General features: G+C 35.4%; 1 protein-coding gene across 4 annotated transcripts in view; it reads right to left on the reverse strand.

Annotated features, from left to right (window-relative positions):
* Nachra3 (nicotinic acetylcholine receptor alpha3 subunit) overlaps positions 1-19,355 on the reverse strand; it is an 84,564-nt gene that overhangs the window by 53,377 nt on the left and 11,832 nt on the right. For 2 of the 4 annotated variants that reach the window (XM_077411736.1, XM_077411735.1), the window contains exon 2: positions 5,551-5,609. The gene's annotated coding sequence lies outside the window, so the exon portion shown is untranslated. Of the gene's footprint in view, positions 1-5,550; positions 5,610-18,194; positions 19,213-19,355 lie in introns of those variants that run through there. The other 2 variants (XM_077411737.1, XM_077411734.1) reach the window with 2 other exon arrangements.

A 19,355-nucleotide genomic window follows, 5' to 3' on the forward strand; every position in this document is an offset into this window, starting at 1 on the left:
ATAAAATTCTTATAGAAAGACGAATATTTGAGAAAAAGCAAGATCTTTATAATTTATCGGAAATATAAATGATTAACTGGTAAAAAATAGTCACATTTGTAATATTATCCATCTAAATCGTTCAATAATAAAAGATTCTCTACAAATCGCGTTTGTATAATTCGAAGAAGTCTAATAAATACATTTCAAGCATCGAATGTGATATTAGATTATTAGAATAAAAGAAGAAAAGACTGTCCAGAATTAGCTCGTTAGTTTCTTGTTTGAATCATTATCTATAACGGACGCAACCAGACCAGAGCTCTTTGTAAGCACATCTGAATGAGAAAGTTCGGCCGATCTTTACGCGCTCCATTCTCGATGAGGAAAGTTCGATTCTGCGATACGATGGATGTTAATGGAAAACTACGACCTCGAATTTTTTTGCCTTAAAATTTGTTCTAATCGTTTTTTATTATGGAAATGCATATTACCAGAGTGAAAACTTCCAAAAACAAACCCAACTTTTCTTATATATTTGTAAAACGAAAAAGAAAACCTAATCTATAACAAAAGTCTGTTTTCTATAAACTTTCACGGTTTCTAAGTATTTTCTAAATATAGATTTAAGATAGTTTAAAAATAAGCTTTTCAATTTTCTTATGAATAAGCTCACGGCATTGGAATAAAAAAAAAATGACGTCAACAATAAAAAGATGAATAATGCATAAGTTACAATCCTCGAGTGTAATCAATAATTCTGTTTTTTACATATATATATTACTTATATATTATTTATTTAGCCATGAGAGGTGGAGACAAAGGTACCCTAAGGGCTGTGCCCATTATGAAAAGAATCAGAGAAAATGTTGCGAAGAACAGGATGTTTCTGAAATATTTCGAAACTTCATTTTCATTATTAACTATTGCATGTCTACATCTCGCTCAATAACGTAGTTTCTTTTAATCCAAAAAAATCTAAGAGTGTAACATGCTTCTATATGCTACGATCCAAATCGTGCGTGCGCGCGCAATATTTTGTTTAAAGATGAGGAACACGTACAAGCGTTAGATCGAGCGGCATGCAAAGCTCTCACGTTCGCGAGAATCCTCGGGGGGAGAAGCGGAAGTATACGGGATACCGTATACGAACGTCGTTCTTTCTGACGTTTCTCGCGTGCCCATCAGGGATTACGACACGAAATTCGAACGGAACTAATTTGCCCCGACCCCAAAGTCCCCGCAGTGGCGGATGTCTTCGGATCTTCGGAGCTTCTCCGACGTGCTGCACAGTAGTGACGTAACTAACACTCGCCAGGTATACTCCTTCGCGTCGCGGGCAAATTTACGATATCCTTCTTTTACCATCGACAACGTCGATCTCGATTACGCCGACGAATTTCGATACTTTCTCTTCCTTTTCTTTTCTTCTCTTTCCCCTTCCACCCCTTGATCTTCCCACATGTCTCTTCCTACGTGCGGGTACTATCTACGGGATGATGTTACCTCTATGGCGCGATGTAATTTGCGCCATAGAAAGATAAGAAGAGTGCAGCGAATAAGCGACGTTAAACATTAATAATTATCTGCAGTGGAGATACGAAACTTTAACGCGATTTCTCTCATTTCACGTTTCACCTTCGGGACTTGTCCTGCGCTTAAATTAAAAACAAACTGCGCGTTGTGTTTTCTACACGGAATTTGTGGAGGATTTATATAATACGTGTGTTTACCCACTTTTATTCGACGTCGTTTTAGTCGTCTCCCCACTGCCGTGAGTTTATTCGTAAGAAAATTGAGGAACTCTTATTTCCAAACCGTCTCAAATCCATATTTAAAAAATGGAAATCACGGGGAGCTTATTAGCAATGCGTATAATCTTCACAGAAAATGCATATCATGCTTTCTCCATTTTTTAAAAATACAGATTTAAGACGGATCTATTTCCTATACGGAAATTATATGTTACGAAGTTTCTGTTTTCAATTATGGCAGACGGTGTTCTTCCGCAGATTTAAAAGTAAACTCATATCATCTCACCGCAATGCGAATGGTTTCACGCCCCTATAATCGCAAGTGGAATCGTTCCTTTCTACCGCGACGCCTTAACAGTCCTTAAACATTAAATAGCGCAAACCGCAACTGTGTAATTTCTCCGACCTCCGACGCGATTGGATCATATGTTACGATCTAAAGGGACGAGAACGTATGTATATACATATATACACACATTCGCACGCGTATGTACACATACACACATATGTATATACATACATATATGTATACATATATGTGTGTGGTATATATATGAGTGGTCTCGCGGCCTTATTTTACGTATTTTCACTCTTGTCCGCTCGTGCCGCAGATCGCAGCTTTTGTCGTTCTCTTTTCGTCGCACCGTCCGTAGATTCAGGTCAGCCCCGGTCGTTGCTTTTGCAGCAGTGTACATCTCACCCGCCCCCTCCCCCCGCGGCCTCTTTAACCCTTCTGCTATTCGACTACCTCGTCGCGAACTCGCGTTCATTGCACTCCAGACGCAGTTAGCGCATCGCAGTCGGGAAACGCGCCAACTTGCTCGTACGCGCGATAAAATAACTGTATAAAAATCGTTTTTACGTCGTATAGCGTCGTTCGGTAAGGTCGGATAAATCAGTTCGTATGGTTAAATATGTGCTTTAAATTTACGTGTGAATTTAACAAAATGCCAAGAAACGCGGTAGCTATAAGAGTATGCTTTGTACATAATAAACCACTTTATTTTCCAATTTACCAACTTAACAAAGTGCATCGCATTCTTCTCGGAAACTCGAAATTTCAAACAGATTCTCAAAAAGTAATCTCGAAGAGATTTCAAAAGATATATTTATATATAGTTAATACTCCTTTTAGATTATTTTATATTCATAATCTCTGCTTGAATCAACTTTTAATAGTTAATTCTTAAAAGAGACGCGTATAAAATTGAAATTTCTCTTTTTGCGCTTCTCCAATGCTGATTAGTTTTCTTGTTTTGCTTACTTTATATACAGCAAACAGCTGTCATGTTGTGCATTTTAATATCTTGAATAAAACAAAATTACCTGCTATGCGAGTAATTTTATCCGTGATTGAAAACTTGATTTGTTTTTGAAGATGGAAGGAAATCATAGTACGCTCGTCACAAGTTTGTACCAATACGTGTTACTTCGTACCACAAACAACTGTCATTACGGGAATTGTATATTTTGACAGTTTGATAAAGCGTTAAGGATTTATATTTGTGCGAATTTTATTAAAGTCAAATTTAATATTAATTCGAGAATAGAATTATATATATGTGTATAATATTAAATATCCTTTTATAGTGGAAATATTCATTTGTATTGTTGTACATTTATAAGTAATACCTAATCAAAATGTATTAGCAATGTATAAAAACTTAAATCCCAATTAAAGATGAAATCATCAATTTATCATAATTGATATAATTTACATAATCAAGTTACATGTAATCAAGTTAAAAAACAAAACCCCTGCAGTTAAGTAATAAAAAAGTTAATATATCTGTATATCTATAATAACTATAATATGGGCTGAAAATTAATTAGTTTGCGTAAGTATAATTATTTTGAGCGCGCAGAGAAACTTTTCTCGATGTTAATATTTAATTTTAATCGTTTATAATTTTAATATTATTGCAATCTTTATAGTTTTACGATTTTCGAATCTATTAGTTAACTCAAATTTAGAACCATGTGAATGAAATATTTTCTTTAATATTTTATTTTACAGCGTATCTTTATTCTATAAAAATGCAAAAATTTGAAGTAATTACCTGAAAATTTATGTGAAAATCAGTGAAACTAATATATTTATCTACTACGTGTACGTACCATAATGACAAATTTCAACTGATTAGTCCTCATATTAAAAGTGTATAATACATACAATATATTTGTATCAATAATATAGTTTTGTTCTAATATTAGTAAAATCTATCATGTGCGCGTAAATTAATAGGAATAACGTATTCTTTGTTGCCAGTGATTTTAATAACAAATAATAGAAAATTATTAAAATATTTAGGCGAACGTTTTATTCGATTCTAAAATATTTTAGTATTGATGTCTTCAATCTTACTAGATTCGCGAAAATTCTCAGCGAAGGACAAGCTATAACAACTGGCAAGTGACTGACGCATTATTTCTTCGTTACTTCGTAGTTATTATCAATTATTATTCCTGCCCGACGTGCACGACATTCAATTTTACGAGCCATTAGACATGAAGTTCTCCAAGCGGCCGCGTACTCCGCCCTCGCAGTTTCTGGTTTAACGCTCCTTGGAATGTCGAAGAAACGCGATCGGTTACGATGAGAGACAAGGCCCAAACAGATTACTCACAATCGCTCGCATATCTCCTTCGGAACATAAAATGTTCCAGGTCTAATATGTTATTTATTTATACATTCTTTGATTTGTGAAATCGAATTTTGTTTTACAAAAGTGTCTTCTTGAGAATTTCTCTCATCATTTGTCCCGAGTTTCCAATCCTCAATTTCTAAATTAAACAAAGAGGTATTTTACCATCTGTTTGAATTTGATTTAAGTTCTTCAGTTTTAGTCGCTATATAACTTTAGAATTATTAATCATCTCTTTCCCCTTCTATTAAGAAAAAATTTCCACATTAAATAAAATACAAAATTCACAAATCAAATATCTCTCTTTCTCTTTCTATCGATGTCTGGGACATTTTGTACACTTGAAAAATTCTCTAAAAAAAGCAATTTAAAAAACAAATCCCAAAGAGCTTATTAATCATTGAGCGTTGAAACAAGTTGGGAATTTACCGTGGATTTTAGTTTTGCTGGAATTTTACATTTCAATCAATGACGAATTAATTACGGCACTTCGGACTTATTACGCGCCGCACTCATACGAAAACAGCCAGACATGGATACAAACGCACACGTCGAGACATGACACAGCAGTCTCGCGGCGCGGCGCATAATTCCTCCCGTCGCCGGTATTGTTTACTAACTGAAAGGTAGAATTGTTATAATAAATTAATTGGCGCTGTTGGCGCCGGTTATATTGCTGCGTGTAACTCGGCTCGTTACTACGCGACGTATTGTCGTCGCGCTCGCAATTACGGGGCTTTACGCTATGAAACTCGTCGTCTTTACGTACGAATTAGCATATCGTTATATTCGCTGCGTACTGTAATTAATTTAATTCGCGTGATCTCCGAATTTAGCGATCTCCTCAAGCAAGTTGTGAATTCTATCTTGACGTATAAAAATAATTTCTATTTTGTCGTTTCTTATAGCGTCACTCATTTTATTATTACCGTTATTATATTTATTATTTTAATTCAACGGAATAGTGTATTCATTTTTTATTCATTTTGCAGAGAAACATTTTATTAGCATTTAGCTTAATAAATTTCTTGAGAAGATTTGCATGTAAAAGCAGAGAATTTCTTGCTTGCACAAACAAGGGCTGTAAAAGCTTGCTGCTTTCGTTGTTATTGAGAGAATCGGGTTTATGAGTTAAGCAGTGTAAAGAAAAATTAAGTGTCGCAAAGACTTACCTTAGACAGCTGCCTTTAAGGGCGTCTGGGCGAGAAGAGAGTCTCTATTGGACGGTTCCCTGTAACAAAAAATCGTATATATGTTATTCTTTTATTTTTATACTCCCATACACTGTTTTACATAGAATACTTTTTTGTTATATTTCTAATACATCTTATTATTATAGAAGAAATTATAGCGGAACAATTTGATATTTTCAAAGATATGCTTCTCACGATTTTAATATTTCGTTTTTCTTGTCATTCTATACACTAAATAAATAATGAATTTAAGTAATTATTTTTATCATGTTTATCATGTGACTTTTCGGAATCATCGACTGGATATTGGACTATAAAATTCTGTAAAATTCGTTTTTGCTTCTTAAAGCATTTCATGCTTGAATGTTTACAAAAAGAATAATGACAAGGGTGATAATAAATACGTAAGAAAAGTTTTTTTATCTAGTATTTTTAGACATTGGTAAAAACTTAGACGTTGTAAATCTGACACGTGAAAAATAAATGCGTTTTTGTAGCATTTAATTCCTATAACACTTTAAACATTTTTTTTAAGTACAATTATAATAAACATAAAAAATACTTATTAAAACAAACTCGTATGTAAAACTAATGATATCACAAACACAGATTATCAATTTCACACCAACTAACAATATATAAAATATAAATCTCCCTTACCAGTGAATTATAAAAAATTCAATTTTTTGTTGTAACTTATAGTTACAGAAAACGCAAAAAATAAGTTTTAAAGTGTCGTTTAAATTTAATACGAGCACTAAATTCTTATAGCTATAAAAACTTTTTTGATTTTTTTTTTATTCTCGCACAAATTGCTTACTTTTTTGCTCCTTCAAGTTGAGAAAACTTCCTCAATTTACATTAATGATGTACAAAGTACAAATGCGAAATAAATTTAAACTGAGATTGTCTCCCATATAATATACAAGTTAGTGTAACTCTCGATAAAATACAAATACATTCACATACACCTTTGATGCGATGGCCGAAGTGTTAATAAAGTGGCAGACCGTAAAGGGATGCATCATACATGGGACTAATGGCCGGTAAAACTACGACAGTAATACTGCACGAGCAACCCAGACCAGCGTGTTCTCGATGAAGCATAAATCATAACACGACGGCCGCGAAGACCATTGCTGAAGCGGTTTTGCGACAATTATTCTTTCTGCGCCCGCGTTGTCACCTAAGAGCGGTTATTAAACTTTTCCTTCGCCGCTCGTTACTCGTTACCTCAATGCGTTCTTCACATTTTTTGCGTCGTTAAACACTACCAACAATAAAAGTTGATTCGAATCGTGTAAAGGATCGTATAATATGTATTAGTTTCACGAAGTTTCTATTTTTCAAGATTTCACAACAATAAATTATTATTATATAAAATTTTAATTTTAATTTTTAATGAGGTATTTTCATGAGCACGAGCTGAATTTTCGTGCATAAGTTAAAAAATAAATGAAAAAAGTTGTATTACAATAGGTAATCTCTATGGAAATTACATAGAGGAAATTATATGTATATCTATGTATATCTATGCATAATATCTAGAGAGATATCACAATATGAAAATTTTTAAGATATTACATGCTTCGTGCTTTATAATATTTTTTTAAATTCCGATTAGGTACAAAAAAAATTTTCTGGTAAAAAGGTGGAAAAGATTTTCGAATATTAACGTTAAACGCCTAATTAAATCAAAATATAAATTTATATAAGTGCAGTAATGAAAAATTAACATTACAAAATTGTAGCTAACATTCGACGTAACACTTTTTACATAAAATATTGAGTCGCATCAGGCATTTAGTGAGAGTTCTAATCGCGCGATAAATTGTGTCGACGAGAAAGAGATCTGAATATAGAGAGAATACGGAATGTCTATGAGATTTAATTGATTAAATATTCCCTCTATTCACTTCTCTTTCTCGTCGACAGTCTTATTTGGCACGATTAGAACTCTCACTAAATATCTATAATAATGTGACTCAATATTCTATGTAACGAGCGTTAGGTACGTCGAATGTTAGCTGTAATTTCATAATGTTAATTTTTCATTATTGCATTCGTATAAATTAATATTTTATGCTCTAATGTAATTGGTAATGTATTCAGCATATAAGCCAAGTAAACACGTAAGATCCATATTTTTCATTTGCCCTTACGTCATTACTAAAAAATATGTTCTACGATAGAGCAACAAGCATGAGCGTTTCTCACAGATGCGCAGATTTGTACGCAGATACGCCAAGACGAGATATAAGGGTAAAGTGTACAAAGAATAAGAGATAAGTATAGGGTGTTTATCTTAAGCTTTCAAGCAGCATTATGTCAACTTTCTAAAGAGAAAAAAATTCTATACTGTTTTATGAAAAAGAGAAATTCCGTATAACAAAGAAAAGAGAAGAATATATCGTCAACTATAAAAAACGATTAAAAAGTAAGCTGCAATAACAAACCTTTTACAACGCACTCTTGCACTATATGTATATATGTCAGCATACGGAGAAAATATTGTGGTAAAGATTATACAATGTACATAACGTCTTTGTTACCCTGGAATACTGATATTATAATGGAAATTACAATATTTTTATTCAAAGATGTTGCGTATGTTCTATATTTTATAAAAGAATATGTCATTGTAATTTTTCGCGATTATATAATCTAATAATTTAAAACAAATAAATTTCATCGAAGAAATTTTATAACCTGAGGACAGTTGACTAATATATACAAATTGTATATTTCACTATGTTTCTATTAGTAAAAATTGCAATATCAGTACAATAACTTTTTTGAAATAATAAAATTGTCAGTTTTCATACCACAGATTAAAATATAACTTTTTATAACATACAGTAATTTCAATTATTTAATATAATAATAAAAAAATATATATATATGTATAAAAATTGTTAATTTTCCTAGTAGTAAATATTATAATATCGTTATACTCTTGCTTCACAACAAAATATTGTAAATATATTTTTTATGCAATTTATCCTACAATATTTTCTCTGCGCTGAACGAGATGTCGGAGAGGTTAAATGTCATTAAATCGTGTCGCTGTCACGATGACTGATATATAAGTGATAATAGAACGATTCGAATAGGTTTACGGACATGTCCACGTGCCGCGGAACCGATGGTCACTGACATAAAACTCACTGGAAAATCTCTCGTCACGCATCCCGCCACGGCCCGTTATTGAAGAGCTAAAACGAACCGTAAAGAATCTCCGGTGTTCCTTTGACCTGGTCGATTTATAAAGGAGTCGCGAGAATGGAGTTCGCAGCCGCGATCTAATAAATATTAAATATCCTCCGCCGACTGCTCCTCGTTGGGCATTAATAAATTTCAATATATATCGACGTGCGCGACAAATTTCGTCCGCGTGTTCATCATTGATACACTTTTAGAGTCCCGTTAATAATGGAGAGATCGATAGGTAATTGAGAACGGTCCAATCGCTATCCTAATGTCGCAATTTTACAGTCGACCATGCTCTGTTCTATGTTATTCGATTTGGACAACCGTAATAATGGAATTATTACGGCCCCTTTGTGTCGGATGTTACGGTTAAAATGGAAGCTCCAGAATTATTAATATTAAATTCCCCGTGGTAGAGAATACGCGCAACCCCGCGTTGCATCTGTACTTATTTTCGTATACATAATCATTGGGATAACGCAATTTGTCATTAAATGAGATACTATAGTAATAAAATAATAATAAGATAATAACATCCAGACCGTTCGTTTTCGTTATCTCGTAAATTTCCTGAATTTGCAAGATTTTATTTATACGGCTATATAATATTTCTTTCGTTCATCCATTGCAAACCCAAATGTGTTATCTTTAACTGAAGTTCTTCTTACATAATTCTTGCCGTTTTAAATCAAATCATTTAATACAATTACGACTAAACATGATAAATGACGTAACTTAACATCACGCAAGAAGTGTGTAAAAAGTGATTCAATCAAATGTGTCATTTTTACACATTTATCCGTGTACAGATAACTGCACTTGGATTTGCAATGTGATATTTCTTTGCATTCATACTGATCTGTAAAACACAGTATTAAATTTGTCAAGGCAAAGTTTCGAGTAAGAAAATTGTTCTCTCGCCTAAAACTTTGCTTTCGTCTTTATAACGGTCGCTTAATTGCTAAAACAGTTGCGACAGATAAACGGTAAACGAAACTTGACATGAGAAGGACAAAAGAACGTCTACCGTACTTTTCTTCGAAAACTTCGAGTCTTGGTTTCTCCTCTCCTGAGTCCTTCAAACATCGGAGTACTGAGAGCTCCCTGAAAACTTCAGACTCCGCATCGACCGGAACTGAATTGTACAAACTGAAATTTTCGTCGAAATCTGTAGAGTATTCTCTTCGGAAAGCGACACTAGAAATACCGCATGTATTATACCTGACTTGGCAAATTAGACGGCAATTTTTTTTCTCAAAATAACTAAAATAAAAATTGTTAATCCAGCATTTAGGTATATGGTGTTTTAAATACAACGTGTACTAAACAATTTTAGTTTTCATCATTGATTTTACAACACTGCACGAAAAAAAATTATTCCAATAATTCGTTACGTTATATTTTTGATTAAATTCCGCATCAATTTATATGGATGTGTTACAATTTTACTCGATGTATACAACGTATATTCTATTCGCCAAAAAAATACGTATTTAATAAGAGAACATATAAATGTAATATATCGTTTTTTCGCTTTTTTATTAACACAACTATTAATGATAATTATACGCTATAAACTTTGCTTAATCAATAAAAACTTATATACGGAAGCACATATCAAAGTATGTTGTAGTTATCGAGAACTAAGGTAACAAAGATTCGGCCTCGGTGAAACGCATACTCCCTCCTCTTCGCCAACCGAAGGTTGGCAACAGTCGGGAGAAAAAATTAATCATAGTATTTTTCAAAGTATTTTTTCCTTAAAGTAAAAAAAAATAAATAAAAAATCTCACAGGGTTATCGGATAATTTTTACAGAGGCGGTGTAAATTCAAAGGGGCGAGTTCCATCTCGGATATTGATGAGAACTCTCTAAATTTCTTGGAGTGGGAATACTGCCACTCCAGTGAGATTTCACTCTTTTGGAGTGAGATCTCACTCCAAAAGAGTGAAATCTTACTCCAAAAGAATGAAATCTCACTGAAGTGGCAGTATTCCCACTCCAAGAAATTTAGAGAGAATTGCGACATCTGGCAGCGCCTTGGGAAAAGAAATATTCGCCGATTATTGTAATTGCCATCTAAATAATCGAGGAAAACTTCGAGCTGTTGGAGACGCTGCTCTCATTTAACGAGAGGTAAGGGGGAATTTGCTGACAAGAAAATTGCGTTGAGTGGCAAGCGGTTAGAGAAAGCGTCCAACGACAAGTACTCCTCTCTTTCTCTCCCTCTCCTTCTAAAGACAATTTTATTATCCTTCTATATTGCTTTATGCAATTAAGCGTCGTTATCGTCTTGCCGCGGCAAAACGTGTATAATCCTGTGCTCGCCGCATTTACGCACACTCTCTCAAACTGTCCTCCGACCACTTTGATAAAACTAGGACACTCTTTCTTTCAAATAGATTTGAAAGATAAAACGATATCTCAACATAACTTAATTTCTTATCAACGTTTCGTAACGTTAATCTAAATCAATATTTGAATTTTTTATATTCTTTCCAAGCGATAAAAGTAAAATTAACGTTATTATCTTGTAAGCCATAAAATTCTCTGGAAGTTTCAAATTGCTCCGGTATATTATGATAAATTTCTTCAGTGAACTTCTCACCGACCCGACGTCGTCATCTCCAGTTTACCGTTCATTCTCCGCGTTAGAGAGTTATCCGTGTAAATAGCGGTAATGTTAATCTCCGGTTAATGCTACGAGACTCCGACGCGGCGCGGGAAGATGCCAAACGGGGGAATTTATCGATTTCCCCCGTTTAGACCTGTTCAAATAATAACAAAACGGAAATTCGCCCTTTAAACTATGCCGTCGTATAACGAGAACGGAACATAGCAGCGATGTGAAACGGGAACGTGGAAAATGGAAGGAGATGGGCAAGTGGGCGCGCACGAAAGGAAGAGTGCGGCCGGTTATCACATAATTTATTGCGACCTTTCAGGCAGCTCGCTAAAGCACCCGAAGATACAAGATACTTGACCAGCTTCCACACACCATTCAAATTCTAGACGTATCGGAGAACGTGTAACAAAAGAGGCGCTTATCTCACAATCACGTACTGAATTCCCTTACAGGTCACTGATGGTATTCTATTTTATCATGCCACATTTACATAATGCACTGCTGTCAGGATTACTAACGGGTACTAGATAATATTTTATACTGAAAATAACATTATTAAATATGCAAGATGTGCATCGTACTGTAAGGTACTGTAAGGTACTTCAAAGGTAAACTTTTTGAGTAATTTAAAGTCAATCTTTCTTTCAGTAAAGATATCAAAGCGCCGATACTTTCTAAGTTATAACCGACTAAAGATGGATAATTCTTCGTAGATTAAACTTGGGGAATATGAATAGAGAGCCAAAGCCAATTTTTCACTTCAATTCAAATGGGATCTACTTTAACACAATTTTAACTTGGAGCTTGATGTTAACAAGATATTTAATACCGAAAATTAGAATAATTATAAAATGAGATAATGTTCAATTAAATTGTTGTAAAAAAAAAGATTAAATCCAAAATTTTGAACGTATTTTCCCGCTTCGAGTATATAACAAAATCGAAAATAGAATAAGTTAACATATAAATAACACTTAATTTTACAATAGGTGTGAACTTGCTCAACTCGGGAATAATCACCTAGGATGATTTTTATATCCCAGTGTTAAAAAAAATGAAGCTCGTTACATGCAGTAATTTTAATGTACTTCTTTCGTTTTGGGTAATCGAGGTGACCCAAGGATTAATGGAGATTCCAACTTAATAGAGATACCATCAAAAATGGACAATTTGAGATTAATCGTTATTTAACAAAAATTTGGTTAAATTATTTGAATGATCGTTCATGGATTATTTGTTAGTTAGTTCAACAGAAATAAAAGTTTTACGTTTTGATATACTATATTCCGTTTAGATTCTTATTATATGACATTTTAATATAAAAAAAAATAATAAAAAAATTTTTTTTTTTTACAATAAGTATTTATTTTATATTTATTCACTAATGTGTGTGTGTGTGTGTGACTCTTCGCATCACCAATTGTTTTGCTTAAAATTTTATGCTTTTAAATCTACATTCCATAAAGCAAATCATTATGCGCATGTCACCGTACCTCGCATTTTGCATTGGAAAACAGGACGCATCGTTTACGAAGTGTTTTAACAGCGGCGTATTATGCGGTTGTAGGTAGGGCGTGTTTGTTAATTGTACTTTACTTTGCGCTCGCTTAATTCCCGTCAACGTAATTCAATTGCGAAGATTGTTACTCCGCCATTACATAACGGAGTTATTGCAATTTACTGGCCTGCGTTTATATAGCTGTTTATCGTTTACGAACGATTGTATATGTACGTGACAAAAAGTAATTTAAAAACAAAATTATGTGAGTCCGACAATCATATCACATTTTATGCGGAATGAAACATTTTTAAAACGGTGATCACTGATGGTTTCTTCTGCAATTTCACAAGCGCACATTATACAAGCGCCGCGGGGTTAATTATTTTAACACGTTACTAATTGACTTCACATATACGTTAAAAGTCAAATTTATAGATATTTACGAATATTTATAAAAGTTTCAGTATAATTTTCACTTCTCTGATGATCATTTAAGAAACTCCGCGATATCTGGAAACTCGCGAATCAGGCCACTGCGAATTTTTCATGGGTACTGATCGACTTTCGTTGGAGCCGAGAAGCTCTTTGATGAGTATTATTATCGGATAACAGAGCAGGCTGTCGCCCCTAGCGACGACATTTTGCTCTTCGTCAGGGAGGCCATTGTCACTTTCGAAGGTTGCGTCGATAAGCAACATATGAAAATTCTTGCTTGGTCTATTGGTTTTTATCGAGAAAGGCCAACTGTACATTCGATGTTCTTATCAGTCGCCCGCGCCGGTGTCTGCTTGCCGAGCACGAACTCGACTTTTCTACTAGTTAAGGGACATAAAGAACACACACGATAGTCTGTCGTGTCGGAAGATTCAAAGTCATCGAAAGGAAATCAAATCCGCCCCATCGATACGAAATGAAGATATAAAAGCTGCAGAATGACGAGTCGACATTTCAACCTATTATGTTCTAAACGAATATCTTTTTGCCTCGTTCGATGAAATTTTCTCGATGCCCCGCATACGGGGCATATACGGAAAAACAGGAACCTTAATGATATTTTCTCACCGGCCTTTGTGTTCCTGAAATTGCATGACATTCTTTGGAAGTTCGTCGGATAATATTGTGTACACGCCCTGACTATTTACGCCAAAAAGAAAATAGAAGAAAAAGGGAAAGAAGTACGTTGGCTCGGACGAAAACACTTTTTCGCCGGAAGGAAAAATTTATTCAAAGCGGAGAAACCGTAGAGTGAAGCAATTAACAATATACCTCGAGCGACATTAAAGGAGCATCGTTTTATTCGACAAGCTAATAAGAGCGTAAAACAACACTTTGCTCAAAGCCCTTTGGCCTCTTTTAAAAAGCGAAAAAAATAATTAAATAAAAAACAAAAATAAATAACGGCAAAATTCACGGCAAAAGATCGGATCGTATCCAACAGTGAAAAATCTTTATGTGGATGGATTTAATTACGCGAATAGGATCTTGATTATATAATGGCTGTATAAAATGGAAAATCAAAATTAATTTAAAACGAATACTAAATCCGCAATTTTCGAAATCCGAAGAAAAAGTTTTCGCGAACAGATTTTAGAGAGCATCCAAGTTTCTTTATATATTTTAGTTCTCCACTCTAGTCAACGGTATGCGATTTCGCATTTAAATCGCGTATGCTGCCTTATTAAAATAGAGAGTCAGCGATGAAAGTTTTAATCATTTCACTCGGGCAATACGTTTACAGCACTTTCCTGAAAACGCTCTTACTAATTCTGAGACCAAGGTGAAGCGCTTTATGGCCAACGTTTCGCGCAAATGAAATCCTCAAGAAACGACGTTGAACACGAGCATATATGTATGTAATATGTAATACTTGTATGCTCGTACGATAAGTACGTCAAGCGAGATTTTTCTCTAAACGATTTGATTTTGTTAATGCCAAAAGAAAAAAACAAGTATCATAGAAACCGTTTCTATTTAATCACTAATTTTTAGACGCGTGTTAACATCGTTAACATGAGATATCAAATATAAATCGAGGCAAAATAAAAGTATCTAAAACAAAACCGAGTTGCGCTAATATTTTTGCGGAATAACGAAAGAAAAAAATAACGAAAGAAGTATAAAAAAATAGAATGCATCGTTCATTCAGCCGTGCTGTATCAATTTATTTGTTTATACACGTCTGCATGTGCTTGCCTACATATATAAATTTTAGCTATATCATCGTAAAAATTAATTCGTAGTTTTACAACTGTGTATTCGGACTGGAATTTTATAGAAGATTCAATCACGACTTACGTGCGCAAGTATCGTTAAAATTTTATGGGGATTAAAACGGATTTCATGCGAAAGTGATGAAATGTGTGTCCTAAACTTCTTAGCCGCTCGCGCTTACTTTTACCGCCAGATAAATAATAGCCGAGCGCGTGGAATTGGTTCACCGTTCACGTGTGCCGCAAATCGTAATCCAGAATTCCCGCGACTACGATCGTGAGGCAAATTATCACTGTCACATTGTCAGGCCGATTTAACACAGTAAATTAGCCGGTCGCTAAGCGTTGTCGCGAATTTACATATGGCATTCGTGACTATTGTCCTTAGACGCAACGTATCAAAATGGACTTTTCGAATACAATATAACAAGTTTATTTTTAAATAGCATAATTTATAATAGTATATTTTACAAGAAGGCCACACACGCAAGTGTTCTCTTCACTTTTTATCAACATGTATAATACGAATAAAAAATAGATATGTAGTTTTTTAATAATATGCTCTTGATAGTCATGAAACTGTCCCTTAAAAAAACCAACTTTATGTTTCTGAGTATGTACGTATACTGTTAAAACAGTAAGATATAAAAAAATATTTTAAACAGGAATGGTTTCAAAGGCAATTTAGAAAAATGTATTCGCATTTTTTTTTAATCTTTCACCATCCACAATTACAATTTTTTAATTTAAAATTTCTTACGACAGAATTAAAACTTAGTTAAAAACAGATTCGATTGTAAAAAATTTTAAATTATCTAGAGCAATAATAAGTATATGTGGTGGAAGTATTTTATGTATATATTTTTTCGAAAAATTTGTAAATGTACCTTCATAAAATGTCATGGAAACCATAAAACTTTTATTGAATATATTCTTTCGTATCTCTTATCATATCTGTCCTAATATGGTATTAAAAATCGATTTTTTTCAAGGAGGTATTTTTTCTCCTTCACCTATACATGAACAACACTACCTATTGAAAAATATCTGCCGTTTATTTTAATATGTACTAAAACACACACATATACATGTTCAAATCTCGTTAGAATCGGAAAAGAGGGAGATTTTCAAACAAATATTATATAAAGAATAATTTCTAAAAAAAGTTAAATTTAAAATTTTTCATACATCCTATATGCATGAGAAAAAATTTACAATTCAATTTTTAATTTTTGTAATAAAAAATTTTTACCTAACATTTAATACTAAATATCATTTACTTTTTATTCTATTTGTCGTTTTCTTGTCCGAGATTGAGCACAAAAGGGAAGCGCTCTAATATACCAAAAATGCCTATTCCCGGCGCATATGTAAACTAGGCACTTGGCCGCGTGCAGGACGTTAATTGGAAGCGGGAAAAAGCGATTGCACGAGTGTTCGCGCGACAAGCAAAATGAGAGGTGTCGAGTGCTTTTAAAAACACGTCCCGCAAGAAAATTCGATTAAAATGATGATTTGTTAATCGAGTCTCGGATTCAGATAAGCCAGTAATTCTTCTCATGAAAAAGAGAAAAAGTGAGAGGGAGGGAGAGGAGGGGAGAAAGAGAGAGAGAAAGAGAGAGAGAGAGAGAGTATATTTCACATTTGGCGATAAACTAAAGCCTCGTTAAAACACAAAAATCATATTTTACTTTAGCAAATAATTATAAAAGTAAAAAAATTAGAAAAAAATAAAATAAAACGCTCTTTTTGCAGCTTAATTTGGCGCAGTTGCGATATATAGATTATATACGAATCAAAGAAAAAGAATAGAGCTGAGGCAGAAAGGAAGCAGCGATATGAGACACAGTTAATTGCACCATCATTATTCTATAGTACAATTAATTGTCGTAAATACAAAAAATATTTGCCACATAATACTGCATTAAGTTAAAATAATTATTTTTTCAGTCGAGCGTACGAAATGAATCGAAAGCGACCGAATTTATTGCTACAACGCACCTGGCTCAGTGATAATAATAGTAAATCAATTAATAACGAATCATAATAATAAATAGATTAATAACAAATCACAATAATAATAATAATAAATCGATCAATGATATTAGTAAGCTGCCAGTAAAATTAACGGTGTATTCGGTAAATCCGATTTTCGACGCTCAGATACCAAGAGACCGAGAAACATAAGATTAATCGTGATAATTGAACAGCGTTATGCAATTGTATGAGTTAACTCCGCAAGTAGCAATTTTAATTAAATTAGTGTTTCGCGTTGCCGAGTCACTTACGTATCTGGTTTCTGAAGGCTTTCTGGGTTAACTCTAGTGTTTGCATAACGGCGACCAATGCGCCACCGAAATACCATCTCAATGACGAATTTAGTACCCTACTCATAGAACTGTTTGTAATGACACTGACTTATTTGCCGGACTTGTTGGAACCATTAAAAAGCGATTTTATGAAATAAATTACGATATCGCATTTATCCTGTCGGCTTATACATTAATCGTATATTTTGATTATCGAGATACGTCTACACATTTACGACGTCGCGCGATCTGGATTCATCAAGATCATATCAGCATCAACATCCACTGATAATTTTTGTTCGCCTTACGATGAAGTAGAGCCCGCTGCGAGTACAATTCGATTTACCGAGATTATTTCCCGCAGGCGGGATTCTCGGCGTCGTTCCCATCGAACGTCTCTGCAGGACGGCATGTTTACCACCCCCGCCCGAGAAAAAGAAAGAGCGAGACGGTCGTGGAGGGATAAAGAGAGAAAGTGAGACGGGGATGAGAGCGAAGACGAGACTGAGAGAGGGAGAAAGAGAAAGAGAGAAGAGGGGTCGACATAAACACGAGGGGTTGCGAAAAGTGCCAACTAGGTTACCCGTAACAACCCTCGGTAGGGCACGAATCGACATTACACAAGTTCAGTCGTCAAAGCTTGTTCCGCGCGCACTTTTCTCGCGTCGTCTCTCACCCGTCGCCCGTCGCCTTCGCGTCTCCGCGCGAGGAACGAGGAGCGAGATGATGACCGAACGCGGCGAAAGGGTTAAGTCTGATGTACTCACCCTTGATGCGAGATGCGCCGGACAATAACAACAACTGGGCAACTGGCAGACGAGAGAGCGGACGATCACCAGTTCCGGCACTAGCACGACCACCAGCGCACCATCCACGCCGACGGTGCCGACGGCGCCGACGGTGACGGTGCGGGTAACAACGGGGTGGGATTTTATAACCTTGCGCGGCCCGCCGTGCGAGCGATACCGGAGGACATTTCCGCGACTTGGAGGAGCGGCCACGACGAGGACGAGGCGCAGTCCTCTCTTTCTCTATATAGACTCTCTCCCGTCGGCTCCGAGATCCGGCGATTCGAGATCCGCGTATAGGAATCCGCGCACCAGGAGGAGCGCGTTCCGCGGCGGAACGAGGCGCCGAGGAGTCCCCGCGATCGCGATCCGCGGCTGGATGATCCCCGAGGGAGAAAACGCTCACGAGCGCCGCGACGCGCTCGTCGACGACGGCGACGGCGACGGCGACGGCGACGACGACGGCGAGGAGCGCACGGCGAGTAGACGAGAACAACCCTCTCGCGGTGCTACCACCACCGACACCGCCCTCGCGTCTCCACGCCACGGCATCGGGCGCGGCGGAAGCGCGCCGTCGCGACGCCGACGCCGCCTCGCGAATACGCAAGCGCCGCGGCGCCGGAGGTGGCCTCCTGGTCGCCGCATGTGTATACACATACGTCTTCCTGCGCGCGGGTTAGGTCCACTTCGGACTGCGATAACAGCCGACAGGGTGCGACGGTTTACTCTTGCCTTAGATAAGGGACAGCCACCCCATTTCAGCCCGCGAACGGTATCTCGTGAAACTCTGAATTTCCAATTTATTATGAAAATCAAATCTTTCATGTTATTGTAAACGAGATTTTTATTAATACTTTTGCAACTAATTGAGAAAATTAAAAAGAAAAATTAAAAGGAAGGAGAAAATCCAATGTTTGTTTTAATCTTTCATATTAGTGTTTAACATGGAAGACGGTGTCTTCCATAAAATTCTGTCTTAAGGCAAAATCAGGCTTCTTTATAAAAAATCTTGTGTCGTAAATTGTGGATTAGTAATTCTACAATGAAAATTGACGGTAAAAATATCAACTTTAAGGAATTAGAAAATATACCGATTATATTACTAAAATGTTAAACATTTATGACTCCTTTATAGTTATT

The sequence above is a fragment of the Temnothorax americanus genome, unplaced genomic scaffold (genome assembly GCF_048541705.1).
Source record: "Temnothorax americanus isolate GAGA-0224 unplaced genomic scaffold, ASM4854170v1 Scaffold3, whole genome shotgun sequence".
NCBI classification, from domain to species: domain Eukaryota; kingdom Metazoa; phylum Arthropoda; class Insecta; order Hymenoptera; family Formicidae; genus Temnothorax; species Temnothorax americanus.